The sequence below is a fragment of the Salminus brasiliensis genome, chromosome 2, assembly GCF_030463535.1.
Source record: "Salminus brasiliensis chromosome 2, fSalBra1.hap2, whole genome shotgun sequence".
Lineage (NCBI taxonomy): Eukaryota > Metazoa > Chordata > Actinopteri > Characiformes > Bryconidae > Salminus > Salminus brasiliensis.
In genome coordinates, this window is record NC_132879.1 from 59,406,976 (window position 1) to 59,431,768 (window position 24,793).

Sequence of the window (24,793 nt, forward strand, 5' to 3'; positions counted from 1 at the left end):
TTGTAAATTGTTATGTTCTTGCCATGACAGGCAAACATCAAATTCTTCCCCAGGGTGAATTAGCTGAAATGGTGGAGCGCTGGCTCAGCGTGTAAGCGGTAGCAGGATCGATGCCTGCATTCTCCAGGGTTGCTTTTAACAGTGTGACCGCCAGAGGGGCCAAAACGAAAACTAGAACTATCAAAATCCAACCCAAAAGTCATTGCTTCAGCCTGGTTTCAAACCAGGGACCTTTCGCACACAAAGCAAACTTGATATCCACTACACTACAGAAAGCAGGCCCTGGGCAAATGTGTTCTTGTGTCCTACAATGACAACGACAGGTTTCGGGACCAACGTCCCACCTGAAACTTTGTACCTCGGACCTTGAAACAGAGTCAACATCGGTGGCTTTTGCAGCGTTGGTGACACAGGTGATAGCATAGCTGCCTCCAAGCTGTTGCCCCTGGTCGGTTTTCTAGGCAAACTCAGGACCTTTGGCTCGTCACACTTGGCAAAGATTTGTTTCGTACAGTTTTACACTTCTGTCCAAAGAACAGAATAAAAGACAACCTCTCCATCGGGGAATCCAATCCTGGTCTTCCTCGTGAAAGGCATAGATACTGTCCACTTCACTGCTTTAGAAGGCATAGCTGGGTCCTATTTTGCATCAGACAAAAATGTGGATCAGGGCTGAGGTAGCAGCTCTGCAGTTGTGTGCATCAGCCTGTCAAGCTGTTCCTTTCAGCAGTTTGACTCCTTTTGAAAGGAATCTCTTCATCCGTTTGAAGGACTTGGTCAGGTTACTGTGTATTGCACTTTCTGTGGTTAAGGGTTTAGCGTTGGTGGTATAGTGGTGAGCATAGCTGCCTTCCAAGCAGTTGACCCGGGTTCGATTGCCGGCCAATGCATGGCTTTTGGCGCATTGTACTTGGCAACATTTTGCTCGTCAAGCTTTGTTCCCCTCTGTCACGTCTGTCCTTAGAACCGTAAAAAAAATCACAATCTCCCCGTCGGGGAATCAAACCCCGGTCTTCCGCGTGACAGGCTGAGATACTATCCACTATACTAACCAGGAAGCCACCGGCTGAGGTTCTTCTGCAACAGATGACAGTGCGGATCTGGGCTGAGGTTGCAGATCTGAATCTTTCTGCATCAGTCTGTCATGCTCATTCTTTCAGAAGTCTGACTCCTTGTGAAAGGAAATTCTTCATCAGTTGAAGGACTTGGTCCGGCGTCTCAACATCTTAAATATTGTCAGCAAACTCCGTGCCCTTGAGTCACTATTGCACAGTGGCTTTTCTTTTCTGAAGCATGACATGGAGTACAAAGGCCACGCACCTTTTTTGTCTTTTCGGAAAGGCAGGATCCATCGGGATTTGAACTCGGATCGCTGGAATCAAAGTCCAGAGAGCGTAGGCGTGGACTGCCAGCGCTCTTTGACCTTGTAAATTGTTATGTTCTTGCCATGACAGGCAAACATCAAATTCTTCCCCAGGGGGAATTACCTCAAATGGTGGAGCGCTGGCTCAGCGTGTAAGCGGTAGCAGGATCGATGCCTGCATTCTCCAGGGTTGCTTTTAACAGTGTGATTGCCAGAGGGGCCAAAACGAAAACTAGAACTATCAAAATCCAACCCAAAAGTCATTGTCTCAGCCTAGTTTCAAACCAGGGACCTTTCGCGCGTAAAGCAAACTTGATAACCACTACACTACAGAAAGCAGGCCCTGGGCAATTGTGTGCTTGTGTCCTACAATGACAATGACAGATTTCGGGACCAACGTCCCACCTGAAACTTTGTACCTCGGACCTTGAAACAGAGTCAACATCGGTGGCTTTTGCAGCGTTGGTGACACAGGTGATAGCATAGCTGCCTCCAAGCTGTTGCCCCGGGTCGGTTTTCTAGGCAAACGCAGGACCTTTGGCTCGTCACACTTGGCAAAGATTTGTTTCGTACAGTTTTACACTTCTGTCGAAAGAACAGAATAAAAGACAACCTCTCCATTGGGGAATCCAATCCTTGTCTTCCACGTGAAAGGCATAGATACTGTCCACTTCACTCCTTAAGAAGGCATAGCTGGGTCCTATTTTGCATCAGACAACAATGCGGATCAGGGCTGAGGTAGCAGCTCTGCAGTTGTGTGCATCAGCCTGTCAAGCTGTTCCTTTCAGCAGTTTGACTCCTTTTGAAAGGAATCTCTTTATCCGTTTGAAGGACTTGGTCAGGTTACTGTGTATTGCACTTTCTGTGGTTAAGGGTTTAGCGTTGGTGGTATAGTGGTGAGCATAGCTGCCTTCCAAGCAGTTGACCCGGGTTCGATTCCCGGCCAATGCATGGCTTTTGGCGCATTGTACTTGGCAACATTTTGCTCGTCAAGCTTTGTTCCCCTCTGTCACGTCTGTCCTTAGAACCGTAAAAAAAATCACAATCTCCCCGTCGGGGAATCGAACCCCGGTCTTCCGCGAGACAGGCGGAGATACTATCCACTATACTAACGAGGAAGCCACTGGCTGAGGTTCTTCTGCAACAGATGACAGTGCGGATCTGGGCTGAGGTTGCAGATCTGCATCTTTCTGCATCAGTCTGTCATGCTCATTCTTTCAGAAGTCTGACTCCTTGTGAAAGGAAATTCTTCATCAGTTGAAGGACTTGGTCCGGCGTCTCAACATCTCAAATATTGTCAGCAAACTCCATGCCCTTGACTCACTACTGCACAGTGGCTTTTCTTTTCTGAAGCATGACATTGAGTACAAAGGCCACACACCTTTTTTGTCTTTTCGGAAAGGCAGGATCCATCGGGATTTGAACTCGGATCGCTAGAATCAAAGTCCAGAGAGCATAGGCGTGGACTGCCAGCGCTCTTTGACCTTGTAAATTGTTATGTTCTTGCCATGACAGGCAAACATCAAATTCTTCCCCAGGGGGAATTACCTCAAATGGTGGAGCGCTGGCTCAGCGTGTAAGTGGTAGCAGGATCGATGCCTGCATTCTCCAGGGTTGCTTTTAACAGTGTGACCGCCAGAGGGGCCAAAACGAAAACTACAACTATCAAAATCCAACCCAAAAGTCATTGTTTCAGCCTGGTTTCGAACTAGGGACCGTTCGCGCGTAAAGCAAACTTGATAACCACTACACTACAGAAACCAGGCCCTGGGCAAATGTGTGCTTGTGTCCTACAATGACAACGACAGGTTTCGGGACCAACGTCCCACCTGAAACTTTGTACCTCGGACCTTGAAACAGAGTCAACATCGGTGGCTTTTGCAGCGTTGGTGACACAGGTGATAGCATAGCTGCCTCCAAGCTGTTGCCCCGGGTCGGTTTTCTAGGCAAACGCAGGACCTTTGGCTCGTCACACTTGGCAAAGATTTGTTTCGTACATTTTTACACTTCTGTCGAAAGAACAGAATAAAAGACAACCTCTCCATTGGGGAATCCAATCCTTGTCTTCCACGTGAAAGGCATAGATACTGTCCACTTCACTGCTTACGAAGGCATAGCTGGGTCCTATTTTGCATTAGACAACAATGCGGATCAGGGCTGAAGTAGCAGCTCTGCAGTTGTGTGCATCAGCCTGTCAAGCTGTTCCTTTCAGCAGTTTGACTCCTTTTGAAAGGAATCTCTTTATCCGTTTGAAGGACTTGGCCAGGTTACTGTGTATTGCACTTTCTGTGGATAAGGGTGTAGCATTGGTGGTATAGTGGTGAGCATAGCTGCCTTCCAAGCAGTTGACCCGGGTTCGATTCCCGGCCAATTCATGGCTTTTGGCGCATTGTACTTGGCAACATTTTGTTTTTCAAGCTATGTTGCCCTCTATCACGTCTGTCGTTAGAACCGTAAAAAAAATCAAAATCTCCCCGTCTGGGAATCGAACCCCGGTTTTCCGCATGACAGGCGGAGATACTATCCACTATACTAACGAGGAAGCCACTGGCTGAGGTTCTTCTGCAACAGATGACAGTGCGGATCTGGGCTGAGGTTGCAGATCTGCATCTTTCTGCATCAGTCTGTCATGCTCATTCTTTCAGAAGTCTGACTCCTTGTGAAAGGAAATTCTTCATCAGTTGAAGGACTTGGTCCGGCGTCTCAACATCTCAAATATTGTCAGCAAACTCCATGCCCTTGAGTGACTACTGCACAGTGGCTTTTCTTTTCTGAAGCATGACATGGAGTACAAAGGCAACGCACCTTTTTTGTCTTTTCGGAAAGGCAGGATCCATCGGGATTTGAACTCGGATTGCTAGAATCAAAGTCCAGAGAGCGTAGGCGTGGACTGCCAGCGCTCTTTGACCTTGTAAATTGTTATGTTCTTGCCATGACAGGCAAACATCAAATTCTTCCCCAGGGGGAATTACCTCAAATGGTGAAGCGCTGGCTCAGCGTGTAAGCGGTAGCAGGATCGATGCCTGCATTCTCCAGGGTTGCTTTTAACAGTGTGACCGCCAGAGGGGCCAAAACGAAAACTACAACTATCAAAATCCAACCCAAAAGTCATTGTTTCAGCCTTTTTTCGAACTAGGGACCTTTCGCGCGTAAAGCAAACTTGATAACCACTACACTACAGAAAGCAGGCCCTGGGCAATTGTGTGCTTGTGTCCTACAATGACAATGACAGATTTCGGGACCAACATCCCACCTGAAACTTTGTACCTCCGACCTTGAAACAGAGTCAACATCGGTGGCTTTTGCAGCGTTGGTGACACAGGTGATAGCATAGTTGCCTCCAAGCTGTTGCCCCGGGTCGGTTTTCTAGGCAAACTCAGGACCTTTGGCTCGTCACACTTGGCAAAGATTTGTTTCGTACAGTTTTACACTTCTGTCCAAAGAACAGAATAAAAGACAACCTCTCCATCGGGGAATCCAATCCTGGTCTTCCGCGTGAAAGGCATAGATACTGTCCACTTCACTGCTTAAGAAGGCATAGCTGGGTCCTATTTTGCATCAGACAAAAATGTGGATCAGGGCTGAGGTAGCAGCTCTGCAGTTGTGTGCATCAGCCTGTCAAGCTGTTCCTTTCAGCAGTTTGACTTCTTTTGAAAGGAATCTCTTTATCCGTTTGAAGGACTTGGTCAGGTGACTGTGTATTGCACTTTCTGTGGTTAAGTGTGTAGCATTGGTGGTATAGTGGTGAGCATAGCTGCCTTCCAAGCAGTTGACCTGGCTTCGATTCCCGGCCAATGCATGGCTTTTGGCGCATTGTACTTGGCAACATTTTGTTTTTCAAGCTATGTTGCCCTCTATCACGTCTGTCGTTAGAACCGTAAAAAAAATCAAAATCTCCCCGTCGGGGAATCGAACCCCGGTTTTCCGCGTGACAGGGGGAGATACTATCCACTATACTAACGAGGAAGCCACTGGCTGAGGTTCTTCTGCAACAGATGACAGTGCGGATCTGGGCTGAGGTTGCAGATCTGCACCTTTCTGCATCAGTCTGTCATGCTCATTCTTTCAGAAGTCTGACTCCTTTTGAAAGGAAATTCTTCATCAGTTGAAGGACTTGGTCCGGCGTCTCAACATCTCAAATATTGTCAGCAAACTCCATGCCCTTGAGTCACTAATGCACAGTGGCTTTTCTTTTCTGAAGCATGACATGGAGTACAAAGGCAACGCACCTTTTTTATCTTTTCGGAAAGGCAGGATCCATCGGGATTTGAACTCGGATCGCTAGAATCAAAGTCCAAAGAGCGTAGGCGTGGACTGCCAGCACTCTTTGACCTTGTAAATTGTTATGTTCTTGCCATGACAGGCAAACATCAAATTCTTCCCCAGGGGGAATTACCTCAAATGGTGAAGCGCTGGCTCAGCGTGTAAGCGGTAGCAGGATCGATGCCTGCATTCTCCAGGGTTGCTTTTAACAGTGTGACTGCCAGAGGGGCCAAAACGAAAACTAGAACTATCAAAATCCAACCCAAAAGTCATTGTTTCAGCCTAGTTTCAACCAGGGACCTTTCGCGTGTAAAGCAAACTTGATAACCACTACACTACAGAAAGCAGGCCCTGGGCAATTGTGTGCTTGTGTCCTACAATGACAATGACAGATTTCGGGACCAACGTCCCACCTGAAACTTTGTACCTCCGACCTTGAAACAGAGTCAACATCGGTGGCTTTTGCAGCGTTGGTGACACAGGTGATAGCATAGCTGCCTCCAAGCTGTTGCCCCGGGTCGGTTTTCTAGGCAAACTCAGGACCTTTGGCTCGTCACACTTGGCAAAGATTTGTTTCGTACAGTTTTACACTTCTGTCCAAAGAACAGAATAAAAGACAACCTCTCCATCGGGGAATCCAATCCTTGTCTTCCGCGTGAAAGGCATAGATACTGTCCACTTCACTGCTTAAGAAGGCATAGCTGGGTCCTATTTTGCATCAGACAAAAATGTGGATCAGGGCTGAGGTAGCAGCTCTGCAGTTGTGTGCATCAGCCTGTCAAGCTGTTCCTTTCAGCAGTTTGACTCCTTTTGAAAGGAATCTCTTTATCCGTTTGAAGGACTTGGTCAGGTGACTGTGTATTGCACTTTCTGTGGTTAAGTGTGTAGCATTGGTGGTATAGTGGTGAGCATAGCTGCCTTCCAAGCAGTTGACCTGGGTTCGATTCCCGGCCAATGCATCGCTTTTGGCGCATTGTACTTGGCAACATTTTGTTTTTCAAGCTATGTTTCCCTCTATCACGTCTGTCGTTAGAACCGTAAAAAAAATCAAAATCTCCCCGTCGGGGAATCGAACCCCGGTTTTCCGCGTGACAGGGGGAGATACTATCCACTATACTAACGAGGAAGCCACTGGCTGAGGTTCTTCTGCAACAGATGACAGTGCGGATCTGGGCTGAGGTTGCAGATCTGCATCTTTCTGCATCAGTCTGTCATGCTCATTCTTTCAGAAGTCTGACTCCTTGTGAAAGGAAATTCTTCATCAGTTGAAGGACTTGGTCCGGCGTCTCAACATCTCAAATATTGTCAGCAAACTCCATGCCCTTGAGTCACTACTGCACAGTGGCTTTTCTTTTCTGAAGCATGACATGGAGTACAAAGGCCACGCAGCTTTTTTGTCTTTTCGGAAAGGCAGGATCCATCGGGATTTGAACTCGGATCGCTAGAATCAAAGTCCAGAGAGCGTAGGCGTGGACTGCCAGCGCTCTTTGACCTTGTAAATTGTTATGTTCTTGCCATGACAGGCAAACATCAAATTCTTCCCCAGGGGGAATTACCTCAAATGGTGGAGCGCTGGCTCAGCGTGTAAGTGGTAGCAGGATCGATGCCTGCATTCTCCAGGGTTGCTTTTAACAGTGTGACCGCCAGAGGGGCCAAAACGAAAACTACAACTATCAAAATCCAACCCAAAAGTCATTGTTTCAGCCTCGTTTCGAACTAGGGACCTTTCGCGCGTAAAGCAAACTTGATAACCACTACACTACAGAAAGCAGGCCCTGGGCAAATGTGTGCTTGTGTCCTACAATGACAACGACAGGTTTCGGGACCAACGTCCCACCTGAAACTTTGTACCTCGGACCTTGAAACAGAGTCAACATCGGTGGCTTTTGCAGCGTTGGTGACACAGGTGATAGCATAGCTGCCTCCAAGCTGTTGCCCCGGGTCGGTTTTCTAGGCAAACGCAGGACCTTTGGCTCGTCACACTTGGCAAAGATTTGTTTCGTACATTTTTACACTTCTGTCGAAAGAACAGAATAAAAGACAACCTCTCCATTGGGGAATCCAATCCTTGTCTTCCACGTGAAAGGCATAGATACTGTCCACTTCACTGCTTACGAAGGCATAGCTGGGTCCTATTTTGCATTAGACAACAATGCGGATCAGGGCTGAGGTAGCAGCTCTGCAGTTGTGTGCATCAGCCTGTCAAGCTGTTCCTTTCAGCAGTTTGACTCCTTTTGAAAGGAATCTCTTTATCCGTTTAAAGGACTTGGTCAGGTGACTGTGTATTGCACTTTCTGTGGTTAAGTGTGTAGCATTGGTGGTATAGTGGTGAGCATAGCTGCCTTCCAAGCAGTTGACCTGGGTTCGATTCCCGGCCAATGCATGGCTTTTGGCGCATTGTACTTGGCAACATTTTGTTTTTCAAGCTATGTTGCCCTCTATCACGTCTGTCGTTAGAACCGTAAAAAAAATCAAAATCTCCCCGTCGGGGAATCGAACCCCGGTTTTCCGCGTGACAGGGGGAGATACTATCCACTATACTAACGAGGAAGCCACTGGCTGAGGTTCTTCTGCAACAGATGACAGTGCGGATCTGGGCTGAGGTTGCAGATCTGCATCTTTCTGCATCAGTCTGTCATGCTCATTCTTTCAGAAGTCTGACTCCTTGTGAAAGGAAATTCTTCATCAGTTGAAGGACTTGGTCCGGCGTCTCAACATCTCAAATATTGTCAGCAAACTCCATGCCCTTGAGTCACTAATTCACAGTGGCTTTTCTTTTCTGAAGCATGACATGGAGTACAAAGGCAACGCACCTTTTTTGTCTTTTCGGAAAGGCAGGATCCATCGGGATTTGAACTCGGATCGCTAGAATCAAAGTCCAGAGAGCGTAGGCGTGGACTGCCAGCACTCTTTGACCTTGTAAATTGTTATGTTCTTGCCATGACAGGCAAACATCAAATTCTTCCCCAGGGGGAATTACCTCAAATGGTGAAGCGCTGGCTCAGCGTGTAAGCGGTAGCAGGATCGATGCCTGCATTCTCCAGGGTTGCTTTTAACAGTGTGACTGCCAGAGGGGCCAAAACGAAAACTAGAACTATCAAAATCCAACCCAAAAGTCATTGTTTCAGCCTAGTTTCAACCAGGGACCTTTCGCGTGTAAAGCAAACTTGATAACCACTACACTACAGAAAGCAGGCCCTGGGCAATTGTGTGCTTGTGTCCTACAATGACAATGACAGATTTCGGGACCAACGTCCCACCTGAAACTTTGTACCTCCGACCTTGAAACAGAGTCAACATCGGTGGCTTTTGCAGCGTTGGTGACACAGGTGATAGCATAGCTGCCTCCAAGCTGTTGCCCCGGGTCGGTTTTCTAGGCAAACTCAGGACCTTTGGCTCGTCACACTTGGCAAAGATTTGTTTCGTACAGTTTTACACTTCTGTCCAAAGAACAGAATAAAAGACAACCTCTCCATCGGGGAATCCAATCCTGGTCTTCCGCGTGAAAGGCATAGATACTGTCCACTTCACTGCTTAAGAAGGCATAGCTGGGTCCTATTTTGCATCAGACAAAAATGTGGATCAGGGCTGAGGTAGCAGCTCTGCAGTTGTGTGCATCAGCCTGTCAAGCTGTTCCTTTCAGCAGTTTGACTCCTTTTGAAAGGAATCTCTTTATCCGTTTGAAGGACTTGGTCAGGTGACTGTGTATTGCACTTTCTGTGGTTAAGTGTGTAGCATTGGTGGTATAGTGGTGAGCATAGCTGCCTTCCAAGCAGTTGACCCGGGTTCGATTCCCGGCCAATGTATGGCTTTTGGCGCATTGTACTTGGCAACATTTTGCTTTTCAAGCTTTGTTCCCCTCTGTCACGTCTGTCGTTAGAACCGTAAAAAAAAATAACAATCTCCCCGTCGGGGAATCGAACCCCGGTCTTCCGCGTGACAGGCGGAGATACTATCCACTATACTAACTAGGAAGCCCCTGGATGAGGTTCTTCTGCAACAGATGACAGTGCGGATCTGGGCTGAGGTTGCAGATCTGCATCTTTCTGCATCAGTCTGTCATGCTCATTCTTTCAGAAGTCTGACTCCTTGTGAAAGGAAATTCTTCATCAGTTGAAGGACTTGGTCAGGCATCTCAACATCTCAAATATTGTCAGCAAACTCCATGCCCTTGAGTCACTACTGCACAGTGGCTTTTCTTTTCTGAAGCATGACATGGAGTACAAAGGCCACGCACCTTTTTTGTCTTTTCGGAAAGGCAGGATCCATCGGGATTTGAACTCGGATCGCTAGAATCAAAGTCCAGAGAGCGTAGGCGTGGACTGCCAGCGCTCTTTGACCTTGTAAATTCTTATGTTCTTGCCATGACAGGCAAACATCAAATTCTTCCCCAGGGGGAATTACCTCAAATGGTGGAGCGCTGGCTCAGCGTGTAAGCGGTAGCAGGATCGATGCCTGCATTCTCCAGGGTTGCTTTTAACAGTGTGACCGCCAGAGGGGCCAAAACGAAAACTAGAACTATCAAAATCCAACCCAAAAGTCATTGTTTCAGCCTGGTTTCGTACCAGGGACCTTTCGCACGTAAAGCAAACTTGATAACCACTACACTACAGAAAGCAGGCCCTGGGCAAATGTGTGCTTGTGTCCTACAATGACAACGACAGGCTTCGGGACCAACGTCCCACCTGAAACTTTGTACCTCGGACCTTGAAACAGAGTCAACATCGGTGGCTTTTGCAGTGTTGGTGACACAGGTGATAGCATAGCTGCCTCCAAGCTGTTGCCCCGGGTCGGTTTTCTAGGCAAACTCAGGACCTTTGGCTCGTCACACTTGGCAAAGATTTGTTTCGTACAGTTTTACACTTCTGTCCAAATTACAGAATAAAAGACAACCTCTCCATCGGGGAATCCAATCCTGGTCTTCCGCGTGAAAGGCATAGATACTGTCCACTTCACTGCTTAAGGAGGCATAGCTGGGTCCTATTTTGCATCAGACAAAAATGTGGATCAGGGCTGAGGTAGCAGCTCTGCAGTTGTGTGCATCAGCCTGTCAAGCTGTTCCTTTCAACAGTTTGACTCCTTTTGAAAGGAATCTCTTTATCCGTTTGAAGGACTTGGCCAGGTTACTGCGTATTGCACTTTCTGTGGTTAAGTGTGTAGCATTGGTGGTATAGTGGTGAGCATAGCTGCCTTCCAAGCAGTTGACCCGGGTTCGATTCCCGGCCAATGCATGGCTTTTGGCGCATTGTACTTGGCAACATTTTGCTCGTCAAGCTTTGTTCCCCTCTGTCACGTCTGTCCTTAGAACCGTAAAAAAAATCACAATCTCCCCGTCGGGGAATCGAACCCCGGTCTTTCGCGTGACAGGCGGAGATACTATCCACTATACTAACCAGGAAGCCACTGGCTGAGGTTCTTCTGCAACTGATGACAGTGCGGATCTGGGCTGAGGTTGCAGATCTGCATCTTTCTGCATCAGTCTGTCATGCTCATTCTTTCAGAAGTCTGACTCCTTGTGAAAGGAAATTCTTCATCAGTTGAAGGACTTGGTCCGGCGTCTCAACATCTTAAATATTGTCAGCAAACTCCGTGCCCTTGAGTCACTATTGCACAGTGGCTTTTCTTTTCTGAAGCATGACATGGAGTACAAAGGCCACGCACCTTTTTTGTCTTTTCGGAAAGGCAGGATCCATCGGGATTTGAACTCGGATCGCTGGAATCAAAGTCCAGAGAGCGTAGGCGTGGACTGCCAGCGCTCTTTGACCTTGTAAATTGTTATGTTCTTGCCATGACAGGCAAACATCAAATTCTTCCCCAGGGGGAATTACCTCAAATGGTGGAGCGCTGGCTCAGCGTGTAAGCGGTTGCAGGATCGATGCCTGCATTCTCCAGGGTTGCTTTTAACAGTGTGATTGCCAGAGGGGCCAAAACGAAAACTAGAACTATCAAAATCCAACCCAAAAGTTATTGTTTCAGCCTAGTTTCAAACCAGGGACCTTTCGCGCGTAAAGCAAACTTGATAACCACTACACTACAGAAAGCAGGCCCTGGGCAATTGTGTGCTTGTGTCCTACAATGACAATGACAGATTTCGGGACCAACGTCCCACCTGAAACTTTGTACCTCCGACCTTGAAACAGAGTCAACATCGGTGGCTTTTGCAGCGTTGGTGACACAGGTGATAGCATAGCTGCCTCCAAGCTGTTGCCCCGGGTCGGTTTTCTAGGCAAACTCAGGACCTTTGGCTCGTCACACTTGGCAAAGATTTGTTTCGTACAGTTTTACACTTCTGTCCAAAGAACAGAATAAAAGACAACCTCTCCATCGGGGAATCCAATCCTGGTCTTCCGCGTGAAAGGCATAGATACTGTCCACTTCACTGCTTAAGAAGGCATAGCTGGGTCCTATTTTGCATCAGACAAAAATGTGGATCAGGGCTGAGGTAGCAGCTCTGCAGTTGTGTGCATCAGCCTGTCAAGCTGTTCCTTTCAGCAGTTTGACTCCTTTTGAAAGGAATCTCTTTATCCGTTTGAAGGACTTGGCCAGGTTACTGTGTATTGCACTTTCTGTGGATAAGGGTTTAGCATTGGTGGTATAGTGGTGAGCATAGCTGCCTTCCAAGCAGTTGACCTGGGTTCGATTCCCGGCCAATGCATGGCTTTTGGCGCATTGTACTTGGCAACATTTTGTTTTTCAAGCTGTTCCCCTCTATCACGTCTGTCGTTAGAACAGTAAAAAAAATCACAATCTCCCCGTCGGGGAATCGAACCCCGGTTTTCCGAGTGACAGGCGGAGATACTATCCACTATACTAACGAGGAAGCCACTAGCTGACGTTCTTCTGCAACAGATGACAGTGCGGATCTGGGCTGAGGTTGCAGATCTGCATCTTTCTGCATCAGTCTGTCATGCTCATTCTTTCAGAAGTCTGACTCCTTGTGAAAGGAAATTCTTCATCAGTTGAAGGACTTGGTCCGGCGTCTCAACATCTTAAATATTGTCAGCAAACTCCGTGCCCTTGAGTCACTATTGCACAGTGGCTTTTCTTTTCTGAAGCATGACATGGAGTACAAAGGCCACGCACCTTTTTTGTCTTTTCGGAAAGGCAGGATCCATCGGGATTTGAACTCGGATCGCTGGAATCAAAGTCCAGAGAGCGTAGGCGTGGACTGCCAGCGCTCTTTGACCTTGTAAATTGTTATGTTCTTGCCATGACAGGCAAACATCAAATTCTTCCCCAGGGGGAATTACCTCAAATGATGGAGCGCTGGCTCAGCGTGTAAGCGGTAGCAGGATCGATGCCTGCATTCTCCAGGGTTGCTTTTAACAGTGTGACCGCCAGAGGGGCCAAAACGAAAACTACAACTATCAAAATCCAACCCAAAAGTCATTGTTTCAGCCTGGTTTCGAACTAGGCACCTTTCGTGCGTAAAACAAACTTGATAACCACTACACTACAGAAAGCAGGCCCTGGGCAAATGTGTGCTTGTGTCCTACAATGACAACGACAGGTTTCGGGACCAACGTCCCACCTGAAACTTTGTACCTCGGACCTTGAAACAGAGTCAACATCAGTGGCTTTTGCAGCGTTGGTGACACAGGTGATAGCATAGCTGCCTCCAAGCTGTTGCCCTGGGTCGGTTTTCTAGGCAAACGCAGGACCTTTGGCTCGTCACACTTGGCAAAGATTTGTTTCGTACAGTTTTATACTTCTGTCCAAAGAACAGAATAAAAGACAACCTCTCCATTAGGGAATCCAATTCTTGTCTTCCACGTGAAAGGCATAGATACTGTCCACTTCACTGCTTACGAAGGCATAGCTGGGTCCTATTTTGCATCAGACAACAATTTGGATCAGGGCTGAGGTAGCAGCTCTGCAGTTGTGTGCATCAGCCTGTCAAGCTGTTCCTTTCAGCAGTTTGACTCCTTTTGAAAGGAATCTCTTTATCCGTTTGAGGGACTTGGTCAGGTTACTGTGTATTGCACTTTCTGTGGATAATTGTGTAGCATTGGTGGTATAGTGGTGAGCATAGCTGCCTTCCAAGCAGTTGACCCAGGTTCGATTCCTGGCCAATGCATGGCTTTTAGCGCATTGTACTTGGCAACATTTTGTTTGTCAAGCTTTGTTCCCCTCTCTCACGTCTGTCGTTAGAACCGTAAAAAAAATCAAAATCTCCCCGTCGGGGAATCGAACCCCGGTCTTCCGCGTGACAGGCGGAGATACTATCCACTATACTAACGAGGAAGCCACTGGCTGAGGTTCTTCTGCAACAGATGACAGTGCGGATCTGGGCTGAGGTTGCAGATCTGCATCTTTCTGCATCAGTCTGTCATGCTCATTCTTTCAGAAGTCTGACTCCTTGTGAAAGGAAATTCTTCATCAGTTGAAGGACTTGGTCCGGCGTCTCAACATCTCAAATATTGTCAGCAAACTCCATGCCCTTGAGTCACTACTGCCCAGTGGCTTTTCTTTTCTGAAGCATGACATGGAGTACAAAGGCCACGCACCTTTTTTGTCTTTTCGGAAAGGCAGGATCCATCGGGATTTGAACTCGGATCGCCAGAATCAAAGTCCAGAGAGCGTAGGCGTGGACTGCCAGCGCTCTTTGACCTTGTAAATTGTTATGTTCTTGCCATGACAGACAAACATCAAATTCTTCCCCAGGGGGAATTACCTCAAATGGTGGAGCGCTGGCTCAGCGTGTAAGTGGTAGCAGGATCGATGCCTGCATTCTCCAGGGTTGCTTTTAACAGTGTGACCGCCAGAGGGGCCAAAACGAAAACTACAACTATCAAAATCCAACCCAAAAGTCATTGTTTCAGCCTGGTTTCGAACTAGGGACCTTTCGCGCGTAAAGCAAACTTGATAACCACTACACTACAGAAAGCAGGCCCTGGGCAATTGTGTGCTTGTGTCCTACAATGACAATGACAGATTTCGGGACCAACGTCCCACCTGAAACTTTGTACCTCCGACCTTGAAACAGAGTCAACATCGGTGGCTTTTGCAGCGTTGGTGACACAGGTGATAGCATAGCTGCCTCCAAGCTGTTGCCCCGGGTCGGTTTTCTAGGCAAACTCAGGACCTTTGGCTCGTCACACTTGGCAAAGATTTGTTTCGTACAGTTTTACACTTCTGTCCAAAGAACAGAATAAAAGACAACCTCTCCATCGGGGAATCCAATCCTGGTCTTCCGCGTGAAAGGCATAGATACTGTCCACTTCACTGCTTAAGAAGGCATAGCTGGGTCCTATTTTGCATCAGACAAAAATGTGGATAAGGGCTGAGGTAGCAGCTCTGCAGTTGTGTGCATCAGCCTGTCAAGCTGTTCCTTTCAGCAGTTTGACTCCTTTTGAAAGGAATCTCTTTATCCGTTTGAAGGACTTGGTCAGGTGACTGTGTATTGCACTTTCTGTGGTTAAGTGTGTAGCATTGGTGGTATAGTGGTGAGCATAGCTGCCTTCCAAGCAGTTGACCCGGGTTCGATTCCCGGCCAATGCATGGCTTTTGGCGCATTGTACTTGGCAACATTTTGCTCGTCAAGCTTTGTTCCCCTCTGTCACGTCTGTCCTTAGAACCGTAAAAAAAATCACAATCTCCCCGTCGGGGAATCGAACCCCGGTCTTCCGCGTGACAGGCGGAGATACTATCCACTATACTAACGAGGAAGCCATTGGCTGAGGTTCTTCTGCAACAGATGACAGTGCGGATCTGGGCTGAGGTTGCAGATCTGCATCTTTCTGCATCAGTCTGTCATGCTCATTCTTTCAGAAGTCTGACTCCTTGTGAAAGGAAATTCTTCATCAGTTGAAGGACTTGGTCCGGCGTCTCAACATCTCAAATATTGTCAGCAAACTCCATGCCCTTGAGTCACTACTGCACAGTGGCTTTTCTTTTCTGAAGCATGACATGGAGTACAAAGGCCACGCACCTTTTTTGTCTTTTCGGAAAGGCAGGATCCATCGGGATTTGAACTCGGATCGCTAGAATCAAAGTCCAGAGAGCGTAGGCGTGGACTGCCAGCGCTCTTTGACCTTGTAAATTGTTATGTTCTTGCCATGACAGGCAAACATCAAATTCTTCCCCAGGGGGAATTACCTCAAATGGTGAAGCGCTGGCTCAGCGTGTAAGCGGTAGCAGGATCGATGCCTGCATTCTCCAGGGTTGCTTTTAACAGTGTGACTGCCAGAGGGGCCAAAACGAAAACTAGAACTATCAAAATCCAACCCAAAAGTCATTGTTTCAGCCTAGTTTCAACCAGGGACCTTTCGCGCATAAAGCAAACTTGATAACCACTACACTACAGAAAGCAGGCCCTGGGCAATTGTGTGCTTGTGTCCTACAATGACAATGACAGATTTCGGGACCAACGTCCCACCTGAAACTTTGTACCTCCGACCTTGAAACAGAGTCAACATCGGTGGCTTTTGCAGCGTTGGTGACACAGGTGATAGCATAGCTGCCTCCAAGCTGTTGCCCCGGGTCGGTTTTCTAGGCAAACTCAGGACCTTTGGCTCGTCACACTTGGCAAAGATTTGTTTCGTACAGTTTTACACTTCTGTCCAAAGAACAGAATAAAAGACAACCTCTCCATCGGGGAATCCAATCCTGGTCTTCCGCGTGAAAGGCATAGATACTGTCCACTTCACTGCTTAAGAAGGCATAGCTGGGTCCTATGTTGCATCAGACAAAAATGTGGATCAGGGCTGAGGTAGCAGCTCTGCAGTTGTGTGCATCAGCCTGTCAAGCTGTTCCTTTCAGCAGTTTGACTCCTTTTGAAAGGAATCTCTTTATCCGTTTGAAGGACTTGGTCAGGTGACTGTGTATTGCACTTTCTGTGGTTAAGTGTGTAGCATTGGTGGTATAGTGGTGAGCATAGCTGCCTTCCAAGCAGTTGACCCGGGTTCGATTCCCGGCCAATGCATGGCTTTTAGCGCATTGTACTTGGCAACATTTTGTTTGTCAAGCTTTGTTCCCCTCTGTCACGTCTGTCGTTAGAACCGTAAAAAAAATCAAATTCTCCCCCTCGGGGAATCGAACCCCGGTCTTCCGTGTGACAGGCTGAGATACTATCCACTATACTAACGAGGAAGCCACTGGCTGAGGTTCTTCTGCAACAGATGACAGTGCGGATCTGGGCTGAGGTTGCAGATCTGCATCTTTCTGCATCAGTCTGTCATGCTCATTCTTTCAGAAGTCTGACTCCTTGTGAAAGGAAATTCTTCATCAGTTGAAGGACTTGGTCCGGCGTCTCAACATCTCAAATATTGTCAGCAAACTCCATGCCCTTGAGTCACTACTGCACAGTGGCTTTTCTTTTCTGAGGCATGACATGGAGTACAAAGGCCACGCACCTTTTTTGTCTTTTCGGAAAGGCAGGATCCATCGGGATTTGAACTCGGATCGCTAGAATCAAAGTCCAGAGAGCTTAGGCGTGGACTGCCAGCGCTCTTTGACCTTGTAAATTGTTATGTTCTTGCCATGACAGGCAAACATCAAATTCTTCCCCAGGGGGAATTACCTCAAATGATGGAGCGCTGGCTCAGCGTGTAAGCGGTAGCAGGATCGATGCCTGCATTCTCCAGGGTTGCTTTTAACAGTGTGACCGCCAGAGGGGCCAAAACGAAAACTACAACTATCAAAATCCAACCCAAAAGTCATTGTTTCAGCCTGGTTTCGAACTAGGCACCTTTCGCACGTAAAGCAAACTTGATAACCACTACACTACAGAAAGCAGGCCCTGGGCAAATGTGTGCTTGTGTCCTACAATGACAACGACAGGTTTCGGGACCAACGTCCCACCTGAAACTTTGTACCTCGGACCTTGAAACAGAGTCAACATCGGTGGCTTTTGCAGCGTTGGTGACACAGGTGATAGCATAGCTGCCTCCAAGCTGTTGCCCCGGGTCGGTTTTCTAGGCAAACGCAGGACCTTTGGCTCGTCACACTTGGCAAAGATTTGTTTCGTACAGTTTTACACTTCTGTCCAAAGAACAGAATAAAAGACAACCTCTCCATTGGGGAATCCAATCCTTGTCTTCCACGTGAAAGACATAGATACTGTCCACTTCACTGCTTACGAAGGCATAGCTGGGTCCTATTTTGCATCAGACAACAATGCGGATCAGGGCTGAGGTAGCAGCTCTGCAGTTGTGTGCATCAGCCTGTCAAGCTGTTCCTTTCAGCAGTTTGACTCCTTTTGAAAGGAATCTCTTTATCCGTTTGAAGGACTTGGCCAGGTTACTGTGTATTGCACTTTCTGTGGACAAGGGTGTAGCATTGGTGGTATAGTGGTGAGCATAGCTGCCTTCCAAGTAGTTGACCCGGGTTCGATTCCCGGCCAATGCATGGCTTTTGGCGCATTGTACTTGGCAACATTTTGCTCGTCAAGCTTTGTTCCCCTCTGTCACGTCTGTCGTTAGAACCGTAAAAAAAATCACAATCTGCCCGTCAGGGAATCGAACCCCGGTTTTCCGTGTGACAGGCAGAGATACTATCCACTATACTAACGAGGAAGCCTCTGGCTGAGGTTCTTCTGCAACAGATGACAGTGCGGATCTGGGCTGAGGTTGCAGATCTGCATCTTTCTGCATCAGTCTGTCATGCTCATTCTTTCAGAAGTCTGACTCCTTGTGAAAGGAAATTCTTCATCAGTTGAAGGACTTGGTCCGGCGTCTCAACATCTCAAATATTGTCAGCAAACTCCATGCCCTTGAGTCACTACTGCACAGTGGCTTTTCTTTTCTGAAGCATGACATGGAGTACAAAGGCCACGCACCTTTTTTGTCTTTTCGGAAAGGCAGGATCCATCGGGATTTGAACTCGGATTGCTGGAATCAAAGTCCAGAGAGCGTAGGCGTGGACTGCCAGCGCTCTTTGACCTTGTAAATTCTTATGTTCTTGCCATGACAGGCAAACATCAAATTCTTCCCCAGGGGGAATTTCCTCAAATGGTGGAGCGCTGGCTCAGCGTGTAAGCGGTAGCAGGATCGATGCCTGCATTCTCCAGGGTTGCTTTTAACAGTGTGACCGCCAGAGGGGCCAAAACGAAAACTACAATTATCAAAATCCAACCCAAAAGTCATTGTTTCAGCCTGGTTTCGAACTAGGGACCTTTCGCGCGTAAAGCAAACTTGATAACCACTACACTACAGAAAGCAGGCCCTGGGCAAATGTGTGCTTGTGTCCTACAATGACAACGACAGGTTTCGAGACCAACGTCCCACCTGAAACTTTGTACCTCGGACCTTGAAACAGAGTCAACATCGGTGGCTTTTGCAGCGTTGGTGACACAGGTGATAGCATAGCTGCCTCCAAGCTGTTGCCCCGGGTCGGTTTTCTAGGCAAACGCAGGACCTTTGGCTCGTCACACTTGGCAAAGATTTGTTTCGTACAGTTTTACACTTCCGTCGAAAGAACAGAATAAAAGACAACCTCTCCATTGAGGAATCCAATCCTGGTCTTCCACGTGAAAGGCATAGATACTGTCCACTTCACTGCTTACGAAGGCATAGCTGGGTCCTATTTTGCATCAGACAACAATGCGGATCAGGGCTGAGGTAGCAGCTCTGCAGTTGTGTGCATCAGCCTGTCAAGCTGTTCCTTTCAGCAGTTTGACTCCTTTTGAAAGGAATCTCTTTATCCGTTTGAAGGACTTGGCCAGGTTACTGTGTATTGCACTTTCTGTGGACAAGGGTGTAGCATTGGTGGTATAGTGGTGAGCATAGCTGCCTTCCAAGCAGTTGACCCGGGTTCGATTCCCGGCCAATGCATGGCTTTTGGCGCATTGTACTTGGCAACATTTTGCTCGTCAAGCTTTGTTCCCCTCTGTCACGTCTGTCGTTAGAACCGTAAAAAAAATCACAATCTCCCCGTCAGGGAATCGAACCCCGGTTTTCCGCGTGACAGGCAGAGATACTATCCACTATACTAACGAGGAAGCCCCTGGCTGAGGTTCTTCTGCAACAGATGACAGTGCGGATCTGGGCTGATGTTGCAGATCTGCATCTTTCTGCATCAGTCTGTCATGCTCATTCTTTCAGAAGTCTGACTCCTTGTGAAAGGAAATTCTTCATCAGTTGAAGGACTTGGTCCGGCGTCTCAACATCTCAAATATTGTCAGCAAACTCCATGCCCTTGAGTCACTACTGCACAGTGGCTTTTCTTTTCTGAAGCATGACATGGAGTACAAAGGCCACGCACCTTTTTTGTCTTTTCGGAAAGGCAGGATCCATCGGGATTTGAACTCGGATTGCTGGAATCAAAGTCCAGAGAGCGTAGGCGTGGACTGCCAGCGCTCTTTGACCTTGTAAATTGTTATGTTCTTGCCATGACAGGCAAACATCAAATTCTTCCCCAGGGGGAATTTCCTCAAATGGTGGAGCGCTGGCTCAGCGTGTAAGCGGTAGCAGGATCGATGCCTGCATTCTCCAGGGTTGCTTTTAACAGTGTGACCGCCAGAGGGGCCAAAACGAAAACTACAATTATCAAAATCCAACCCAAAAGTCATTGTTTCAGCCTGGTTTCGAACTAGGGACCTTTCGCGCGTAAAGCAAATTTGATAACCACTACACTACAGAAAGCAGGCCCTGGGCAAATGTGTGCTTGTGTCCTACAATGACAACGACAGGTTTCGAGACCAACGTCCCACCTGAAACTTTGTACCTCGGACCTTGAAACAGAGTCAACATCGGTGGCTTTTGCAGCGTTGGTGACACAGGTGATAGCATAGCTGCCTCCAAGCTGTTGCCCCGGGTCGGTTTTCTAGGCAAACGCAGGACCTTTGGCTCGTCACACTTGGCAAAGATTTGTTTCGTACAGTTTTACACTTCCGTCGAAAGAACAGAATAAAAGACAACCTCTCCATTGAGGAATCCAATCCTGGTCTTCCACGTGAAAGGCATAGATACTGTCCACTTCACTGCTTACGAAGGCATAGCTGGGTCCTATTTTGCATCAGACAACAATGCGGATCAGGGCTGAGGTAGCAGCTCTGCAGTTGTGTGCATCAGCCTGTCAAGCTGTTCCTTTCAGCAGTTTGACTCCTTTTGAAAGGAATCTCTTTATCCGTTTGAAGGACTTGGTCAGGTTACTGTGTATTGCACTTTCTGTGATTAAGTGTGTAGCATTGGTGGTATAGTGGTGCGCATAGCTGCCTTCCAAGCAGTTGACCTGGGTTTGATTCCCGGCTAATGCATGGCTTTTGGCGCATTGTACTTGGCAACATTTTGCTTGTCAAGCTTTGTTCCCCTCTGTCACGTCTGTCGTTAGAACCGTAAAAAAAATCACAATCTCCCCGTCGGGGAATCGAACCAAGGTCTTCCACGTGACAGGCGGAGATACTATCCACTATACTAACGAGGAAGCCACGGGATGAGGTTCTTCTGCAACAGATGACAGTGCGGATCTGGGCTGAGGTTGCAGATCTGCATCTTTCTGCATCAGTCTGTCATGCTCATTCTTTCAGAAGTCTGACTCCTTGTGAAAGGAAATTCTTCATCAGTTGAAGGACTTGGTCCGGCGTCTCAACATCTCAAATATTGTCAGCAAACTCCATGCCCTTGAGTCACTACTGCACAGTGGCTTTTCTTTTCTGAAGCATGACATGGAGTACACAGGCCACGCACCTTTTTTGTCTTTTCGGAAAGGCAGGATCCATCGGGATTTGAACTCGGATCGCTAGAATCAAAGTCCAGAGAGCGTAGGCGTGGACTGCCAGCGCTCTTTGACCTTGTAAATTGTTATGTTCTTGCCATGACAGGCAAACATCAAATTCTTCCCCAGGGGGAATTACCTCAAATGGTGGAGCGCTGGCTTAGCGTGTAAGCGGTAGCAGGATCGATGCCTGCATTCTCCAGGGTTGCTTTTAACAGTGTGACCGCCAGAGGGGCCAAAACGAAATCTACAACTATCAAAATCCAACCCAAAAGTCATTGTTTCAGCCTGGTTTAGATCCAGGGACCTTTCGCATGTAAAGCAAACTTGATAACCACTACACTACAGAAACCAGGCCCTAGGCAAATGTGTGCTTGTGTCCTACAATGACAAAGACAGGTTTTGGGACCAACGTCCCACCTGAAACTTTGTACCTCAGACCCTGGAAACAGAGTCAACATCGGTGGCTTTTGCAGCGTTGGTGACACAGGTGATAGCATAGCTGTTGCCCCGGGTCGGTTTTCTAGGCAAACGCAGGACCTTTGGCTCGTCACACTTGGCAAAGATTTGTTTCGTACAGTTTTACACTTCTGTCCAAAGAACAGAATAAAAGACAACCTCTCCATCGGGGAATCCAATCCTGGTCTTCCGCGTGAAAGGCATAGATACTGTCCACTTCACTGCATACGAAGGCATAGCTGGGTCCTATTTTGCATCAGACAACAATGTGGATCAGGGCTGAGGTAGCAGCTCTGCAGTTGTGTGCATCAGCCTGTCAAGCTGTTCCTTTCAGCAGTTTGACTCCTTTTGAAAGGAATCTCTTTATCCGTTTGAAGGACTTGGCCAGGTTACTGTGTATTGCACTTTCTATGGTTAAGTGTGTAGCATTGGTGGTATAGTGGTGAGCATAGCTGCCTTCCAAGCAGTTGACTGGGCTTCGATTCCCGGCCAATACATGGCTTTTGGCGCATTGTACTTGTCAACATTTTGCTTGTCAAGCTTTGTTCCCCTCTGTCATGTCTGTCGTTAGAACCGTAAAAAAAATCACAATCTCCCCGTCGGGAAATCAAACCCCGGTCTTCCGCGTGACAGGCGGAGATACTATCCACTATACTAACGAGGAAGCCCCTGGCTGAGGTTCTTCTGCAACAGATGACAGTGCGGATAGGAATCAAGCTGTTGCCCCGGGTTGGTTTCCACGCAAATGCAGGACATTTGGCTCATCACATTTGGCAAAGATTTATTCTGTTTCCTCAAGTCAATAAGTGATTATTCAAAGCAGTGCCATCGTACTTTGCAGAGTAGTCGAATACAACCCTAATTTGATCTGGCTTTCTAGTGTGATAGACCCCTTGATTGCAAATATACCATACATTTCCTGCTCATGGTTTGTATTCAGCTCTTCCTTGAATTTGAGATTTTCATCAAGTTTCTTGTAGGCGCTTTAGTCGTTCCAGAGCTAAATGTTTTTTTTAGCAGTTTTGTAAGGGCTATTTCTACATGACCATCATGCATTCTGATGTCTTATTCAGTAATTGCATAAACTTTATATCATCTTGTGATATGCTTTTTTTACCAGGGATTGTGTCTTTGAAGTATGATTCCAGTTCTCTGATAACAGCGGCTGGTGTTATTTTCTCTTCAGATGTTTCCATCTTTTGGCGGTTTCAGGAGTAGGAATGTAAATGTGTGAGTGGAATGAAATGTCTGGTGTAGGCAGGTGGCAAGTTTATAAAGCATTGTCTAGCAGATGTATCCACAGCGACAGACAAATGCATATGCATGCTTTCATAGCTGCATTTGTAGTCTTTAAAATTTGATGTGCGGCATAGCAACGCTACAGGCAGTTAGGAAAGCACTGAATTTGACTGCTGACTCCCTTACACCAATCTTCAGCTAGTTCTTTAGTTTTTCTCTAAATGCATGCGGGATTACAAATGGGTGTCATCATCCTTTCTATAGAAGCTTTCTAACACAGACTGTGCACCACCACCTATATATTTTTGTTGGTAAAACAGCCTGTCAGCTAGACTTGTGCATTGTTGTTCTATCATTGCCTTGACATTTCTAAAATAAACAGTATAAACATACATGAACAATAACTCTGTGCGCCTCTAAGACCATGTGTAGGATAAGATTTTTTATGGGTTATACATCTCTCTCTTCCTCTACCACCACATTGGTTCTGACCCACAATTCCATGGTTGTGTGCCCAACAAACTAATGTCACATGACCCTGTACGGTCCAATAAAATAATGTTGCGCAAAATACTATATTTTACACAAATGCCTTTAAAATAAGTATATTTCAGACACCATTTACTCTTTTTAAACACCCTTTTAGTAACTCTATGAACTGTCACTACTATTAACTTATGACAAAAGACCAAATAAATATTTAAGAATAAACATGTCTCTCTCTCTCTCTCTCTCTCTCTGGCATGTACCTTCCCAGTGTTATTATGTTTATTTAAACATTTATATAATGTTGATGTTTATTGTTGCACCTTGGGTCTGAGTAATAGCAATCCTTTGTATGTCCTGTACATATTGCATGTAAGTTGACTTTGAAGGCAATGCAATGACAACAGCAGGTGTCTCCTTGGAGGTAACCATGGTTAGCTGAAAAAAAACTCCAGGCGATATTGTGAATTTGTGATTAAATTACTTTTCATGGCAAGGAATGACTTTGCAATTAATTGCAATTCATCTAACCACTATTCACAATCTAGAGAAAATGCGCATGCCACCATAGAAATTGAAGCAGTGAGCTTTGTGAAAACCAAGATCTGTGTCAGTTTTAAAACTTTTGTCCAGACTGTATATAGAATCAGAATCAGAATCAGAATCTCTTTATTTCACCAAGTATATTACACATACAAGGAATTTGTCTTGGTGAGAGCAACACGTATGACAAGTAACAAAAAAACACAGAACACAGATTATTTACAGTATTAAACTAAAGGAAAAAGACACTAAACAATAAACAGGGTAGGGGATAAATTAAAAAAGTAAAAAGTACTAAAGGTAATAAAGAGCTGAAAATATATTTACAGAAAAGAACATCTGTACAGGTGTGCAAATAGTCATAGTGCAAATAGGCAGAGTGCAAAATAGCTGTTCAGTCCGGTTTGGTACAGTTCAGTTGTATGTTTTGAGGTTTACAGTGGGAGGAGACCACTGTGGTTGAGGAGCGCTACAGCTCTGGGGAAAAAAGCTGTTAGCATGACGTGTTGTGCTGGTTTTGATGGATCGCAGTCTTCTACCAGAGGGGAATGTCTGGAAGAGGAGGTGTCCAGGATGTGAGGGGTCAGATGTAATCTTGCCAGCCCGCTTCCTCACCCTGCTGGTGTAGATCTGCTGAAGTGATGGCAGGTTACATCCAGTGATCCTCTCTGCTGTCCTGATGATGCGCTGGAGTTTGGTTCTTTCTTGTGAGGTGGAGGAACCAAACCAGATGGTTATGGAGGCTGTGAGAATGGACTCGATGATCGCTGTGTAGAACTGGATCAT

General features: G+C 46.8%; 15 non-coding genes across 15 annotated transcripts; 13 read left to right on the forward strand and 2 right to left on the reverse strand.

The window, feature by feature from the left end:
* Positions 1–818: 818 nt before the first annotated feature.
* Positions 819–890, forward strand: trnag-ucc (transfer RNA glycine (anticodon UCC)). Its single transcript has one exon. It is a non-coding gene; the product is annotated as a tRNA-Gly (tRNA).
* A 1,352-nt stretch (positions 891–2,242) lies between these two features.
* On the forward strand, positions 2,243–2,314 carry trnag-ucc (transfer RNA glycine (anticodon UCC)). The gene has a single exon. It is a non-coding gene; the product is annotated as a tRNA-Gly (tRNA).
* A 1,352-nt stretch (positions 2,315–3,666) lies between these two features.
* On the forward strand, positions 3,667–3,738 carry trnag-ucc (transfer RNA glycine (anticodon UCC)). The gene has a single exon. It is a non-coding gene; the product is annotated as a tRNA-Gly (tRNA).
* Positions 3,739–6,513: 2,775 nt separating this feature from the next.
* Positions 6,514–6,585, forward strand: trnag-ucc (transfer RNA glycine (anticodon UCC)). Its single transcript has one exon. It is a non-coding gene; the product is annotated as a tRNA-Gly (tRNA).
* A 1,352-nt stretch (positions 6,586–7,937) lies between these two features.
* On the forward strand, positions 7,938–8,009 carry trnag-ucc (transfer RNA glycine (anticodon UCC)). Its single transcript has one exon. It is a non-coding gene; the product is annotated as a tRNA-Gly (tRNA).
* Positions 8,010–9,360: 1,351 nt separating this feature from the next.
* Positions 9,361–9,432, forward strand: trnag-ucc (transfer RNA glycine (anticodon UCC)). The gene has a single exon. It is a non-coding gene; the product is annotated as a tRNA-Gly (tRNA).
* A 1,353-nt stretch (positions 9,433–10,785) lies between these two features.
* On the forward strand, positions 10,786–10,857 carry trnag-ucc (transfer RNA glycine (anticodon UCC)). The gene has a single exon. It is a non-coding gene; the product is annotated as a tRNA-Gly (tRNA).
* A 1,352-nt stretch (positions 10,858–12,209) lies between these two features.
* On the forward strand, positions 12,210–12,281 carry trnag-ucc (transfer RNA glycine (anticodon UCC)). The gene has a single exon. It is a non-coding gene; the product is annotated as a tRNA-Gly (tRNA).
* A 1,350-nt stretch (positions 12,282–13,631) lies between these two features.
* Positions 13,632–13,703, forward strand: trnag-ucc (transfer RNA glycine (anticodon UCC)). Its single transcript has one exon. It is a non-coding gene; the product is annotated as a tRNA-Gly (tRNA).
* A 95-nt stretch (positions 13,704–13,798) lies between these two features.
* Positions 13,799–13,870, reverse strand: trnad-guc (transfer RNA aspartic acid (anticodon GUC)). The gene has a single exon. It is a non-coding gene; the product is annotated as a tRNA-Asp (tRNA).
* Positions 13,871–15,055: 1,185 nt separating this feature from the next.
* trnag-ucc (transfer RNA glycine (anticodon UCC)) lies at positions 15,056–15,127 on the forward strand. Its single transcript has one exon. It is a non-coding gene; the product is annotated as a tRNA-Gly (tRNA).
* A 95-nt stretch (positions 15,128–15,222) lies between these two features.
* On the reverse strand, positions 15,223–15,294 carry trnad-guc (transfer RNA aspartic acid (anticodon GUC)). The gene has a single exon. It is a non-coding gene; the product is annotated as a tRNA-Asp (tRNA).
* Positions 15,295–16,478: 1,184 nt separating this feature from the next.
* Positions 16,479–16,550, forward strand: trnag-ucc (transfer RNA glycine (anticodon UCC)). The gene has a single exon. It is a non-coding gene; the product is annotated as a tRNA-Gly (tRNA).
* A 1,352-nt stretch (positions 16,551–17,902) lies between these two features.
* trnag-ucc (transfer RNA glycine (anticodon UCC)) lies at positions 17,903–17,974 on the forward strand. The gene has a single exon. It is a non-coding gene; the product is annotated as a tRNA-Gly (tRNA).
* A 1,352-nt stretch (positions 17,975–19,326) lies between these two features.
* trnag-ucc (transfer RNA glycine (anticodon UCC)) lies at positions 19,327–19,398 on the forward strand. The gene has a single exon. It is a non-coding gene; the product is annotated as a tRNA-Gly (tRNA).
* The last annotated feature ends 5,395 nt before the right edge of the window (positions 19,399–24,793 follow it).